Genomic DNA, 13,212 nt, shown 5'->3' on the forward strand with positions numbered 1-13,212 from the left:
ATGCAAAAGAATTCTCAGTAACCGATACAGAATTTTTATTTTATTTTTTAAATCAAGAAGCATAATTTCCAGCTCAAGTCTGAGATGAAGTAAGATTCCTTAGTGTGCAAAAGGGGCCTTATATAGACCTTCTTGTCTATAACTAACAAAACCAGCACAACACAAGGCATAGAGAAGGCACCCAATAAATATTTGGGAAATACTTGACACATCTTCCTCTGGATGTTTTGTTTCTCTCTTTTCATGGGTTGTATTTTAATAGTAATTATCTCATTTTGACTTGCTGACTAGTCTTGAGAACTCAAAAAATACTTATTCTTATTCCCAGATTCTTATAGTTAATATGTGGTGTATATATAGCATTCAAAGTTTGGGCTGAATGCACTTCTTGGTACATAATAGTCAAGTTGTTGGTGAATAAATGAAAAACAAAAAGAGAGAATGTACAAATCACAGATATTCTAACTACCAACTCATATTGTTTGTATTAAATAATGCTGCCTAGTAGTTTAGAAAATGGATTTTTTCAAAAAGCTTCAAAAATAGATTTTAAAAAACAGGAAACAGATTGGAGCCCCTGGGTGGCTCAGTCACTTGAGCTCCAACTTCAGCTCAGGTCATGATCTCCTGGTTCATGAGTTCAAGCCCCACATCAGGCTCACCTCTGTCAGAGTGGAGTCTGCTTCAGATCCTCTGCCCCTCCTCTGCTTGTTCTTTCAAAAATAAATAAACATTAAAAAAATATGAAATAGAATGAGAAAGAAACTTTGCAAACTTACATGTATCCACCCACTTAAACGTACACACACATAAATTCATCTCCATGTACACATTCATGGAGTTTTGGGAGAAATATAATATTAAAGAGAAGAAAGGTATATTCCAAGCAAACAAAGCAGATGTTCTAATGCTCTTCATATAGTTCATTTGATGTTAAATAGTTTGTCTATACCATCTCAGAAGGTACAGGTTTAACTGATAGGATGAGAGGAAGAGAAGAATCATAATGGTGATCAATTCTATACAAGAGCTTTTCAGATAATGTTATCATAGCTATCTTGGAATAACAGAACATTTAAAAAAACATTAATTTATAGGGATGGACATTCTACTCATAATCCCATGTTTAAGATTACAAAGATTATAAGATTACAGGAACAAAGGCAATATTAGTCAAAACTGTGGAAAATATAGACTAAAGCAATCTTTAGACTATCATTTCTTATTCTTTAAGATCTCTACTGCCTCTACTGCCTCAGTTGCCATGGTAGCGGGTACATTATTTTCTCCTTAATTTGACTTTTTCCAAGAATTTCATTTGAAAGACAAAGCCAATCACTATCCTGTCTTATTTTGTTTAAGAGCAAGAACAATAATTCAATAGCTGCTACTTATTGAATGATATTATTTATAGGGATGCCAGAGTTGTCCTTTACAAAACCTTCTAAAAGGAGGTATTTATTCCTCACTTATATATAAGGAAATGGAGTCTTAGGGAAATATAACTGTCTAAGATCACATCTTAGGCAAATGGGAAAGTCACATCATTTGAAACCAGTTCTATCTGATTACAAAGGCACACCATAAATCAAAATTACATCTTGGTACTTCTTTATCTGGTACTGATTTTAATTCAGTATACAATATGAAAATGGAATTAATAAATTCCTAACTGATTTCACACATGAAATAATTCTTTGGTGATTGGCTATCTAATGATCTATTTTAATTTTTTGGAAGTATTCAAGTTCTTTTGATGAATCAGAAGTGGTTTGTGAAAGACAAAAAAGGAATCCAGAACACCTACAAGGTTTTTGGCCTGAGCAGTGAAAGGAGGAAATTGCTACCAATGAGATGAAGGCTGTGAAAGAAGCAGGTTTGAGAAAAATCCAATTGTTCAATTTGGTCCATGTTGAGTTTGAGATTCTATTAGTCATCTAAATAGAGATGTCACATTGACAGTTGAATATACAAATCAGTAGACCACATTAGCATACAGACTGAAAACCAAAAAACTGGAATGAAGTCACCAGGAAGTGAATGTAAATAGACAAGAGAAGTGGTCCAAACCCAAGCCCTAGTATACTCCAAAAATAAAGAGTCCTGGGAGACCAGCGAAGGAGAATGAGTAGGAACAAATCAGCGGAGTGAGGTGGGGGTGGGGGGGGTGACTAAGAGAGGGATGTGTCCTGGAAGTCCAGGGGTGAGCACTGAAGCAGGTAGGCAAGAGTGATCATCTGTATCAAATGGTGCTGAAAGATCAATTAAAACAAGGACTGAGCACTGGCCACTGGATTCAGCAGATGGTTGGGAGAAAAGCCTATTTTTTTTTTTTCTGACTACAGATTTATTCAACACAAAACAACCTCCTCCAACTTTAGTGAGGTGGCTGACCACGTCTATGACCAAATCTACTTCTAAACTGGAATGCTATTACTGAGACAGTCCCGGACTCAGCTTTCTTGTCGGCACCAGGGGACACAGCGCTTGGTCTATAGGTGTCTATCAGCTTCCCTTTGTGTGAGTCTTGCAGGTCACTCTCCAGAACTCTGGGCTGTGGCCTGCCAATCTCAGGACTTCTGCAGCACAGAGTGGTAGACACAATCTCAGGGGGCAGGTAAAAGTAATCACAGAGATACTGGATACCCTTGTTGGTGAGCTAACAATAGAAATGTTTCCAGGCAAACTGTTCCTTTACACAGCCTCATGATTCGAAAGACTGCAGGACTTTCATGACGTGAAGACTGGGCACATTCTTGTCTGCCAGCTCAAGGTGTTTAGGCATGTGGACATCCTTCTTAGCCACCATCACTCCCTCCTTGAAAGGGAGTTCATAAATGGCAGTAGGTTCTTCCTGGGCATCAACATCTCGGCACCTGCTATGTCCTGGTCCAGAGTTGGAAAGGAAGGGGCATGCACAACATGCAAAAAGCCTCATCGATGTAAATTTAAAATGAAATGGGAGGAGAGGAATAGAAACCATGTGTTTATACAATGCTTTTAAAGCACACTGCTGTACAAGGAACCAAAGAAATGAGACAGTAACTGACAAGGAAAGGAGGGAAAGAAATACGAACAAGCTGTGCTGAGGGAGACGGTCTAGCAGAAGGTGAAAGATTGTGATGTAGGCTCATCATAGGTGAAGAAGGTGAACTTCTGGAGAAATGTCCTTCAGTAGGTGAAAGGAGGTAGAACATATGAGAGAAGACACTGGCTTTAGAGAGAAGACAACACCATCTTTCATAACAGGTGGGAAGGCAGAGCATGTGGTTTCCCTTGCTGGTAACTATAGTGGTGGGGGTTTGTGTAACTGCTCAGGAACTTAGGAAGCTGAGATATCAGCTGAGAGTCAGCTTAGGGGAGGGAGTAGTGAATGTCTGAAGAAGTGAGGAAATGGTATGAAACTGTCATGTAAAACTGTCATGTAAAAGAGAGAGAATAATAAAATATACCTATATTAAAGAACAAGCTTAGACATGCAAGCAAATCAGTTGATTTTAACTTCTTCAATTAAAAGCTTTGGCTGTGAATGGGTGGGTTGCTAGAAGCTAGAATTTTTATAGCATGGCAGAAAGCAGTTTAGAATGCATGCTCTTTGGAGGAGGCAGTTCCACAGACTGAGAACAGAAGGGAGGAAAGGGATGAGTCACACATGCCCAGTTCATTCTATCAAACTCATCTATTAAGGAAGCCATTTCTTCCTGGGGGCATACAAGTTACTCTAATGGGGCCAGAAGAATTACTCTAATGGGAGTCCAGCCACCTAGAGTGGAGGGGAACGTATTCCCCAGAATGTGACTCCCCTTTCTTCCATTCTCGTGTTCTCTTATTTTCACTACACTTTTTCTTGGACATCATGAAAATAAATACCATTTGACCAAGTTCTGTCCCAATCTATCTGCTAATTCCCATTTTCACTCTCTCTATACCCAACCAAGAATCCATGGTCCATCATATCTTTCATTCTCTTGCCAAAACCCTCACTCTATTTTCTTAATATACTTCTGTTTGACCCATTCAGTAAACAGTTGTATTAATCCACTCGTCCAGCTTCTCTGCTACAATGTGAGTTGATGTGTGTTGTTGGAGCACCTCAGATAATCAAAACACTGACAAATTCATAATCCTCAACCTCAGCAGTACTCTCTGTACTGCCTGGCCATTCATACCTTACATTCCTTTCATAGCAGGTCAATAATAAACATTTCTCCAGTCTGCTAAGGCCTCTCTTTGCTGCTTGCTCACTCATTTGCGGCAGATTAAGGGTTGTTTTATACTAAAATTCCTTTTCTTACAATCTCACATCTATTTGCCCCTATCCTTATCTCTTCTTCTCTCATCTCAAAGTCTGAGACTGATACTTCCACTTGAATCTTGTCACAAGGAGAAAGGGAAGCTTCCAGGCAGTTTTAACTCTGGGGATCTTCTTAGGCATCATTAGCAATGGTTTGCACTTTTTCTGAAAGACAGTCTCTTTTGCGGGTTTTCCTTAATTGTCCCTGCAAAGCATCCACATATTCAATGGCTTCTCCAAACTTAGGTTGCTATAGACTATCTCCTAACATCACTTAAAATCCTAGATGGTTAGAGATATAGAACACACTAGTAATCATCTAGTGGAGTAGAATGTTCTGCACATTAGCATCCTCTATGGTGCTTTAAAAAATACCAATGGTTAGGCCTCAACGCTAATGATTTTTTATGTAATTAGTTTAAGGATGTCAAAATGGTGTTTTTCTAAATCCCCCCAGATTTTTTTTTTTCAATGTGCAAACAGGATTAAGGGATAGCTGATGTAGTGGAATTCTTTTTTTATAGTCAAACCGAACATAAGCAAGATAAAAATGTCCTGCTTTTCTTGGTGATACCATGAATCATTCTGAGCTAACTAGGACAGAGCTTCCCAGCCGGTGTGTTGCAAACAGATTACAGGTGTACTGAAACACCAGTCTCTCAGCTTCAGAGTGATTTGTCAAATCCTGGGACTTCCAGAGCTCCTGAGGTACTCAATACTAGGCATGAGCACCCTCCTCTGTCTACATTAGTATAATGGAAAACTTTATGATTTCCTCTTTATGCTACAATGTGAGCAAGATCGAGAAACACTGATCTGGTGTGTGCTTATCCTCAAGAGCCACTGGCTAATATTTCTTCTTTGAGAAGTCTATCTTTTCACCTTTTCTCCACTAAATTCCATTTTTGGGGCACCTCGGTGTCTCAGTCGGGTAAGCGTATGACTTTGGCTCAGGACACGATCTCACAGTTTGTGGGTTTGAGCCCTGCTTTGGGCTCTGTGCTGACAGCTCAGAGCCTGGAGCCTGCTTCGGATTCTGTCTCTCTCTCTTTCTCTCTCTGCCCCTCCCCTGCTCATACTCTGCCTCTCCATCTCTCTCAAAAATAAATAAAACATTAAAAAAGACTTTTGTAATTCCATTTTTAATGTTTCCTCTCTCTTCTAAGCCCAGGTCATGTGACCAATTTTGTGTTATCAGTAATTTCTTCTGTCCAATAACTAAGTAAGGAATGAAAAGTTAAAACACCATGCAGAGGATGACCTCAGCAAAACTTCATTTTAAATGAATGTGAGTATTAGTGAATTATTATAAGTTATTATTATGCCCTGAATCACAACCTCCTGGTTGGAAATGTAGACATCTAAATGACTATGGTCAAGTCACAATTTTTCAGCTTGTTGATTAGAAGGCCATGCAGATACAGAATCAAGAGTTTATTATATCATGATAAATTATGGGCATACATTAATTTCTTCAATTTATCTGCCTTGTACTTGACATTCACCACACATAAATAAATGAAAGGAACATAAATATTAACATTTCATAACAAAGACAGAAATTCTTATTATAAATGCATTGCTTTAATATCAAAAGGGCCATAATCAGTAACATGATTACGATGCCTTGGACAGCATTACACACTCTAGCATCCCCAGTCATACAAAATAAATATTAATGTGATTGAACTTATTAGATGCAAGGAATTGGATAATTCTTCGAACTTTGATTGTATTATTATTAAATCACCAACTCAGTACATGGGATCTAGCACCCAACAGATCCAAGTTCAAATCTCCATGCTTCTTTCTTGATGAATAAAGCTTTGACTTAGCTTTCCTGTGCATCAGGTTTCTTTGAAGTGGGGATTAAAATAGGTTTCAACTCATTGTAAAAACGGAGATAATGTATTTAAAAAAACTTACTGTCATTGTTACCCTCTCAGCACTCAGAATCCAAAACGACTTTCCAAATTTCTTTATTCAACACAACAACAATTGTGTTTCGTTTATCCCTTGCCCAATTGTTTTTGGTTGCCCGGAATTTTCTTTTTACTCATTTCAAGATCTAGTTTCAGTGCCCCCTCATCTATGAAGTCTTATCAGTCCAGAAACTTTTTACTGTCACACAATTAGTCCACACTTCAATTGTGGCCCTTACTAAAGTCTGCAAAAGGTGAGTTATTAGCATGTTGGTGTGCTTGTACACTCAACTGGGGGCTGTTGGAGAATGTGGATTGTTCTCCACACAGCAGCCTGTAAGATCTGTTATATATGTGAATCAGGCCATTGCATTCTCTTACTCTCAACCTTCCAGAAGCTTCCTGTCATATTTTGAAGAAAATACAAAGTCCCTAAATACAATTCTGTCCTCAGTTCATGCCACCACACCCCTATATACTGTCCACTGCCAAATGATCTCCTTGCAGTTCCCAAAATATAATGTCAATTGATACAATGAAGATCTACTGAGTACCAGCTATGAGGTGGATTCTATTCTAGGCATTTAGCATATATTGGTAAACACAATAGACAGACACCCTTCTTTGTAGAGCTCTCACTGCAGTGGGAAGAAGTGCAGAAACCAGCAATACATAAGTAAATTAAATTGTATGTCAGAGGGGATAAGTGTAATGGAAAGAAGTAGAAGAGTGAAGAGAAACAGGCACTAGAACAAGGGAAGAGGGATTAGTGACCTGTGATTTCAAATTCCATATTGATGTTGCCTCCTTGGTATTTGCAACTGCGGCTCCTTTTGCCTGGCTCTCTCCCCAGCCCACCCAATAGTCAGATGGTTCCGTCCATCAGTTACTTAAGGGTATGCCTAAATGTCAGCACTTCTGTAAGTTCTTATCTGAAGACGGTCTAAAAAGTATGTCCCCACTCTTTCCCTGCAACACTTTATTCCCTTAGTCAGCTTTATTTTCTCCATTGCACTATATGTGAAAAATGACATTTATTCATTTTATAAAGGAATGCATTTTTTGTTTTATTAACTGTTGCATTCATTCCCATAATGTTTGGCATAAAGTTAATAAATATTCATTGAATAAATGAACATAGGTAATAATTAGCTTCAACTAATTATTAAATACAAGAGGTAGGGCCAAGAAGACTAAAATTTAGTCAATAATCTATTATTTCTCAATAACTGGGAAGTTTTCATATTTTAAAGTTCTGCTTCTGATGTCCATGGCACTTCTATTGAAAAAAATTCCTGACAAACTTCTTTAAATTGGACCACTGATTCATCAATTCAACAATTAAAAACTGAGTGCCTATAATGTTCTCAGCTTTGTACTAAGCACTGGGGATACAGCAATTCACTATATTTTGCACCTGAAACTAATATAACACTGTAAGTTATTTATATTAGAATTTAAAAATAAATAATAATAAAATTGTTTAAATGGAGATATTTTTAAAGTAATCTTTAATAAAAACCCCTATACATATATTATAAAAATTAAAATCCAAAAATTGTGAATACATTCACACTGCTAATCTTTTTGAGTTAAATTACCATTCAGCAATGGTCACAGAAGCTTGATATTTTTGTATGCGTCTCCTCCCTGGATTCAGAGTAAAGCTAACTATTTCTCCCTGGTGAAGGACCAGGAGCACCTGAATTGGTAAATGTTCCTTCTATTCTTAGGAGCTTTGGTCCTGATGACAATGACACTTAGATTAAGGGTTAGTGAAACATAAAGGTTTATATGGTTCAAATTTGTCCTCTGGGTCCAAAATGATGCAGTACCAGATCTACTGAGTAGTTTTTATAATCTATAAGTTAAAATGTACCAACATTTATACTTTTACACCTAGACTATAACTAAAACCTAGAATGATATAAAGATATAAATATCCAAACTTTCATGTGAGAGACAGCCAGTAAGACATAATCTGAGGCAGAGAATGACCAATAAACTTTATGAACTATTATGTCTACTACTGATTTTAAATTATTTTCTGTTTGGTGATGTAATACCTTCATTATCTTAAAATTATCCATAAAAAGCTGTATTTGTTACAATTTAGGGAAAGAAGGTAATGGAAATGCCTCCATGCATGAGTCAAGTAGGTTCAAGGAGAGGACAGATTCTGGTAGTATCTAAGAGTATCTAAGGTCATTGGAATTGAGCCTGCAGCATAAATCAGAAGCAACAAGTTTGATGCAAATGGCAGGCAAATTTAAAATCCCCCTTTACATCTACAGAAATGTTAAGGGCACTTTAGCATTTATCATACCCATGATAAGATAGATATATTATTTAGATATTAAAGGAAATGTCTTAACAAAATGTAAGGGCACCTTAACATCTATCACACCCATGATAAAGTATATTATTTACATATTTCAATATTAAAGGAAAGAACTTAAAGAAATGTCATTTATTTATTTAAAAATATATATTTGTGTGTATGTGTGTATATATATACAAATACATGTGTGTATATATATATGTATATATACTTTATTTGTGTATATATGTATATACATATATACATGTGTACTTTAGGAAATCAGTGTGTGTGTGTGTGTGTGTGTATGTGTGTGCGTGTGTGTGTATACATACTTTCTATAAAGCTGTTTGAACTGTTGAGGATGCTACTGTGGACAAAACAGAAAAAACAGTCCTTTCCTCATGGAGCTTATCTCCCAGTGGAGTAAATAGGAGAACTGAATTTTTTAAAAGGTAATTAGAAAAGGCCCCCAGGAAAAAGTAACATTTGAACAGAAACAGACTTGAGGTGAAGAATGAGCCATGGAGGTATCCAAAGGAAAAGGGTATAAGGTAAAGCAAAGAAGAAATACAAAGGTGCTAAGGTGGTAGCATGCTCAGGGTGTGAATAAAGAAAAGGGAGGGTGGTGTCCCAAGCTGGGTACATGAGCAAGGGAGCTTTAGATGATGAAATCACAATGAGAACAAGAAGCCATATTATGGTGGATGTTATAGGGCATTAACTGGGCATTGGCTTTCATTCTGAGTAAGACAGGAGGCAGGGTGGAAGGCTATGGAAGGCCTTGAGGGGAGGAGAGACATGATTAAATGGTTGACCAATGTTTTAAAAGAATCATTCTGGTTTCTGGGTTAAGAATAAAGTATAGACAATACCCAGTAGTGGGATTACTAGATCATAGGGTAATTCTATTTTTAAATTTTTTGAGGAAGTTCCACACTGTTTTACACAATTGCTGTACCAGATTGCCTTCTCACCTATAGTGCATAAGGGTTCCTTCTTCTCCGCAGCTTTACCAACACTTGTTGTTTCTTGTGGATGTTTTTCTAGCCATTCTGACAGGTGTGAGATGATAACTCACTGTGGTTTTGATTTGCATTTTTCTGCTGGGAAGTGATGTAGAGAACCTTTTCATTATTTACAGTAGCCAAGATATTGAAGCAACCCAGTGTCCACTGATAGATGAATGGATAAAGAAAATGTGATATATATGTTTGTATGTGTATATATATATATGTATACACACACACACACACACACACACACACACACACACACACAATGGAGTATTACTCAACCATAAAAAAGAATGAAATCTTGCCACCTGCAACAACATGAGTGGATATAAAGAGTGTAGTACTAAATGAAGTAAGTCAGTCAGAGAAAGATAAATACCATATGATTTCACTCATATGTGGAATTTAAGAAACAAACAAAGGAAAAGAAAGAGACCACCACAACCACCACCACCACCACCAACAACAACAAATTCTTAAATATAAAGAACTGGTGGTTGCCAGAGGGTCGGTGGGTGTGTACATGGGTTAAATAGATCAAGAGGATTAAGTGGTAATAACTGAGTAATGTACACAAGTGTTGAATCACTATATTGTAAAACTGAAACTTAACTATATTGGAATTTTAAAAATACATAAAAATTTAAAAACAAAAAAGAATGAGGCTTGGGGAGGGGAGGTTAGAGCGGTACAAGGGAAATGAACTAGGGCGCTATTCAGGTGAAAGCTAATGGTGGCTCAGACAAAGGTGGAAGTGGTAAAGGCGACTGAGACCTAGCTGGACTTTAAACATATTTTGAAGGTAGATTTGGAAATAAGAGAAATAAGAAACCAGCATAACTCCAAGAATTCTACCTACATGAAGACTATGGTTGGATCAAGTTTGGAAGGAAGAGCCACAACTCGATTTTCAACATGGACATCTATCAGACATTCACATGGAGATTTTAACTAGGTGGTTGGACACATGAGCTTGGGTTTCAGTGGAGAGTCTTAGCAAGAACAATAAATTTGGAAGTCTTCAGTGTGTAGACTTAGGGGAGTAAATACTGGAAAAAAAGAGAAGTCTAACTACTAAACCTTCCAGTGCCCCAATATTAAAAGAGTCCAGCAAAATGAAGAAGGGCCAGCAAAAGAAGCTAAAAGGAGGGGCCAGTAAGCAATACACTAGGATGCGGATGGTGTTTCACCAGTGGAGCATCCCACTCTTAGTCTCCTACCTGAAGCAAAAGGCTTCTACTTAGAGAAGGCAGCCTCTTTGGCCAAGCCAATAACTTGGGTAGCAAACCAGGTAGACTGAAAAAGGAAGTGGCATTTTCCTGGTCAACTAGATGATGTTCATGATGTTGATGTTCAGTCACATGATTATATTCCCATTCTGACTCTAATGGAGGGTCAGGAATATAATAATGAACAACTTGTGCCTGAATTTGATACAGAGCTCAACGCCAGTACCTGAAATAATCTGGGAGTGCTAGATGTCAGCAGTAAGAGGCATAGTATAGATTCTTCGAGTAAAGTGTTGATATAATCCAGTGATTGATAATTTTCTTTTTTCTAAATAGAATATATTTTATTTATTTTATTAAGTTTTTACTTTTAATCCCAGTATAATTAACATAGTGTCATATTAGTTTCAGGTGTCAAATATAGTAATTCATTCTATACATTCAATTCTATACATTATTCAGTGCTCATCAAAATAAGTGTACTCTTTAATCTCCCGATCACCTATTTCACCCATCCCACCTTCCACCTCTGCTCTGGTAACCATAAACAGAATGTATTTTAAGTGAAATTATATGTGGGAGCCCAAGATGTAAGCCATATAAAAGTGGAATTTCTTTGTTTGAGTCAGAATCAGAGTCCTGCTTGTTCACAGTCCTGCTGAAGCTATCCTCATTGAGGCATCCTGACATAGTCCTAGGGCCTTGGTAAACATGGCTTAAAAACACAAGCATAAATGTAAAAAAAAAAAAAAAAAAAAAACCAAAACCTTAATCAGTTCAGAGGGGAAAATAATTGGCATTTGCAGCAGTCAGGAAAGGTTTGGGGGAAAAGGACCTCCATAAAATATGTCCAGGTTGTCAATGTATTGTTTTTCCTCCCTAGATTATGATGTGCAAAATCTCTAAAACTACTGATAGCATAAAGAGGATAACCAGGGCTATCTATCAATCATTTTAAATAAATTGTAATTTAAAGAAAGGGAGAAAGTTAATAGTGTAGAAAAAAATTAAACTTGATGTAAATAAGAATACACACATTTAGTGAGGTTTATCCATTTCAGGAACACATTAAATCTAAAACAAGGGAATAAAAAGATGCATTTAAAAGTTTAAAACAGGGGCGTCTGGGTGGCTCAGTCTGTTGAGCGGCCGACTTCGGCTCAGGTCATGATCTCACGGTCCGTGAGTTCAAGCCCCGCACCGGGCTCTGTGCTGACAGCTCAGAGCCTAGAGCCTGTTTCGGATTCTGTGTCTCCCTCTCTCTGACCCTCCCCCGTTCATGCTCTGTCTCTCTCTGTCTCAAAAATAAATAAACGTTAAAAAAAATTAAAAAAAAAAAAAGTTTAAAACAGGGGTGCCTGGGTGGCTCATTTGGTTAAGCGTCTGACTCTTGATTTCAACTCAGTTCATGGTTCCTGAGACTGAGCACACCCCTCCCCTCCATGTCCACCCCCTCCCACCATAGGGCTCTAATCTGGGAGGGCAGAACCTGCTTGGGATTCTCTCTCTCCATGTCTTTGTCCCTCCCTCACCCCCAAAGTAAATAAACTTAAAAAAAAGTTAAAAGAAAGAAAAGAGAAACAACATAGTGACTATGCTCTTCCACAGCCACCAAGACAGAAGTTGCAATAAAGAGGAGGCATGATAATGAACTCACAGTTGCAATATTAATCTATTTTAATCAAATGAGAGATAAGCCTTTCTGCCAGCACTAAGTGGAAGTGTGAATAGGAAAGCAATCTTGTGGGGTCCCTCAAGAGGAAAACTCCAGCTTATTTAGAGATGTGAGATATTCAGGAGATATTCAAAACAGTGAAAACAGAGATGCTCAAAATGTATAGCATTAATTTAAAAGAGTAGATGAAAAGGAATAAGTGTCATGAGACATATAAACTGGTATTTATAAATGCTCATTAAAATAATGAGTATCTTAGGCAATTTTAATGACCTAAAATGATATGCCATTAACTTCGTCCATCTACTATACAGAATTGGAACATTAATTTTCTGTCTAAGGCCAACAATGTTTACAAATGTGAGCAGTTAAGTGATCTGCAAAGATGTCAGAGTAACTAACATTTGCAATGTAAGACTCCCACTACAATCTGTTTTCAGATTGCATATACAGTATATCCACAATTGCATCCTATGGGTATGTGGGTACAGTTTCTAAAACCAGGCATTCAAAAGAAGAACAAATGTCCTAATGATTCAGATATGCATCTGGACCTTTTCTTTATACGAATTTGATACCAAAAAACAAACTAACTCATTTTTTCCTTCTACTAGAATTATGTAAATTATGTAACGGCAGGGAATTTTGTTTTGGTCATTGTTATAACCTCATTGCTTAGAAGAGTGCCTCACAAAGTCACAACTCAATGAATATTAGTTGATAGAATGAATGCCAGAAACATACACAAGATATAGT

General features: G+C 37.2%; 1 protein-coding gene and 1 pseudogene across 5 annotated transcripts in view; both read right to left on the minus strand.

The window, feature by feature from the left end:
- PPFIA2 (PTPRF interacting protein alpha 2) overlaps nucleotides 1–13,212 on the minus strand; it is a 478,405-nt gene that overhangs the window by 327,955 nt on the left and 137,238 nt on the right. The window lies entirely within an intron of this gene.
- LOC115519374 lies at nucleotides 2,340–2,868 on the minus strand (annotated as a pseudogene).

The sequence above is a fragment of the Lynx canadensis genome, chromosome B4 (genome assembly GCF_007474595.2).
Source record: "Lynx canadensis isolate LIC74 chromosome B4, mLynCan4.pri.v2, whole genome shotgun sequence".
Classification (NCBI taxonomy): domain Eukaryota; kingdom Metazoa; phylum Chordata; class Mammalia; order Carnivora; family Felidae; genus Lynx; species Lynx canadensis.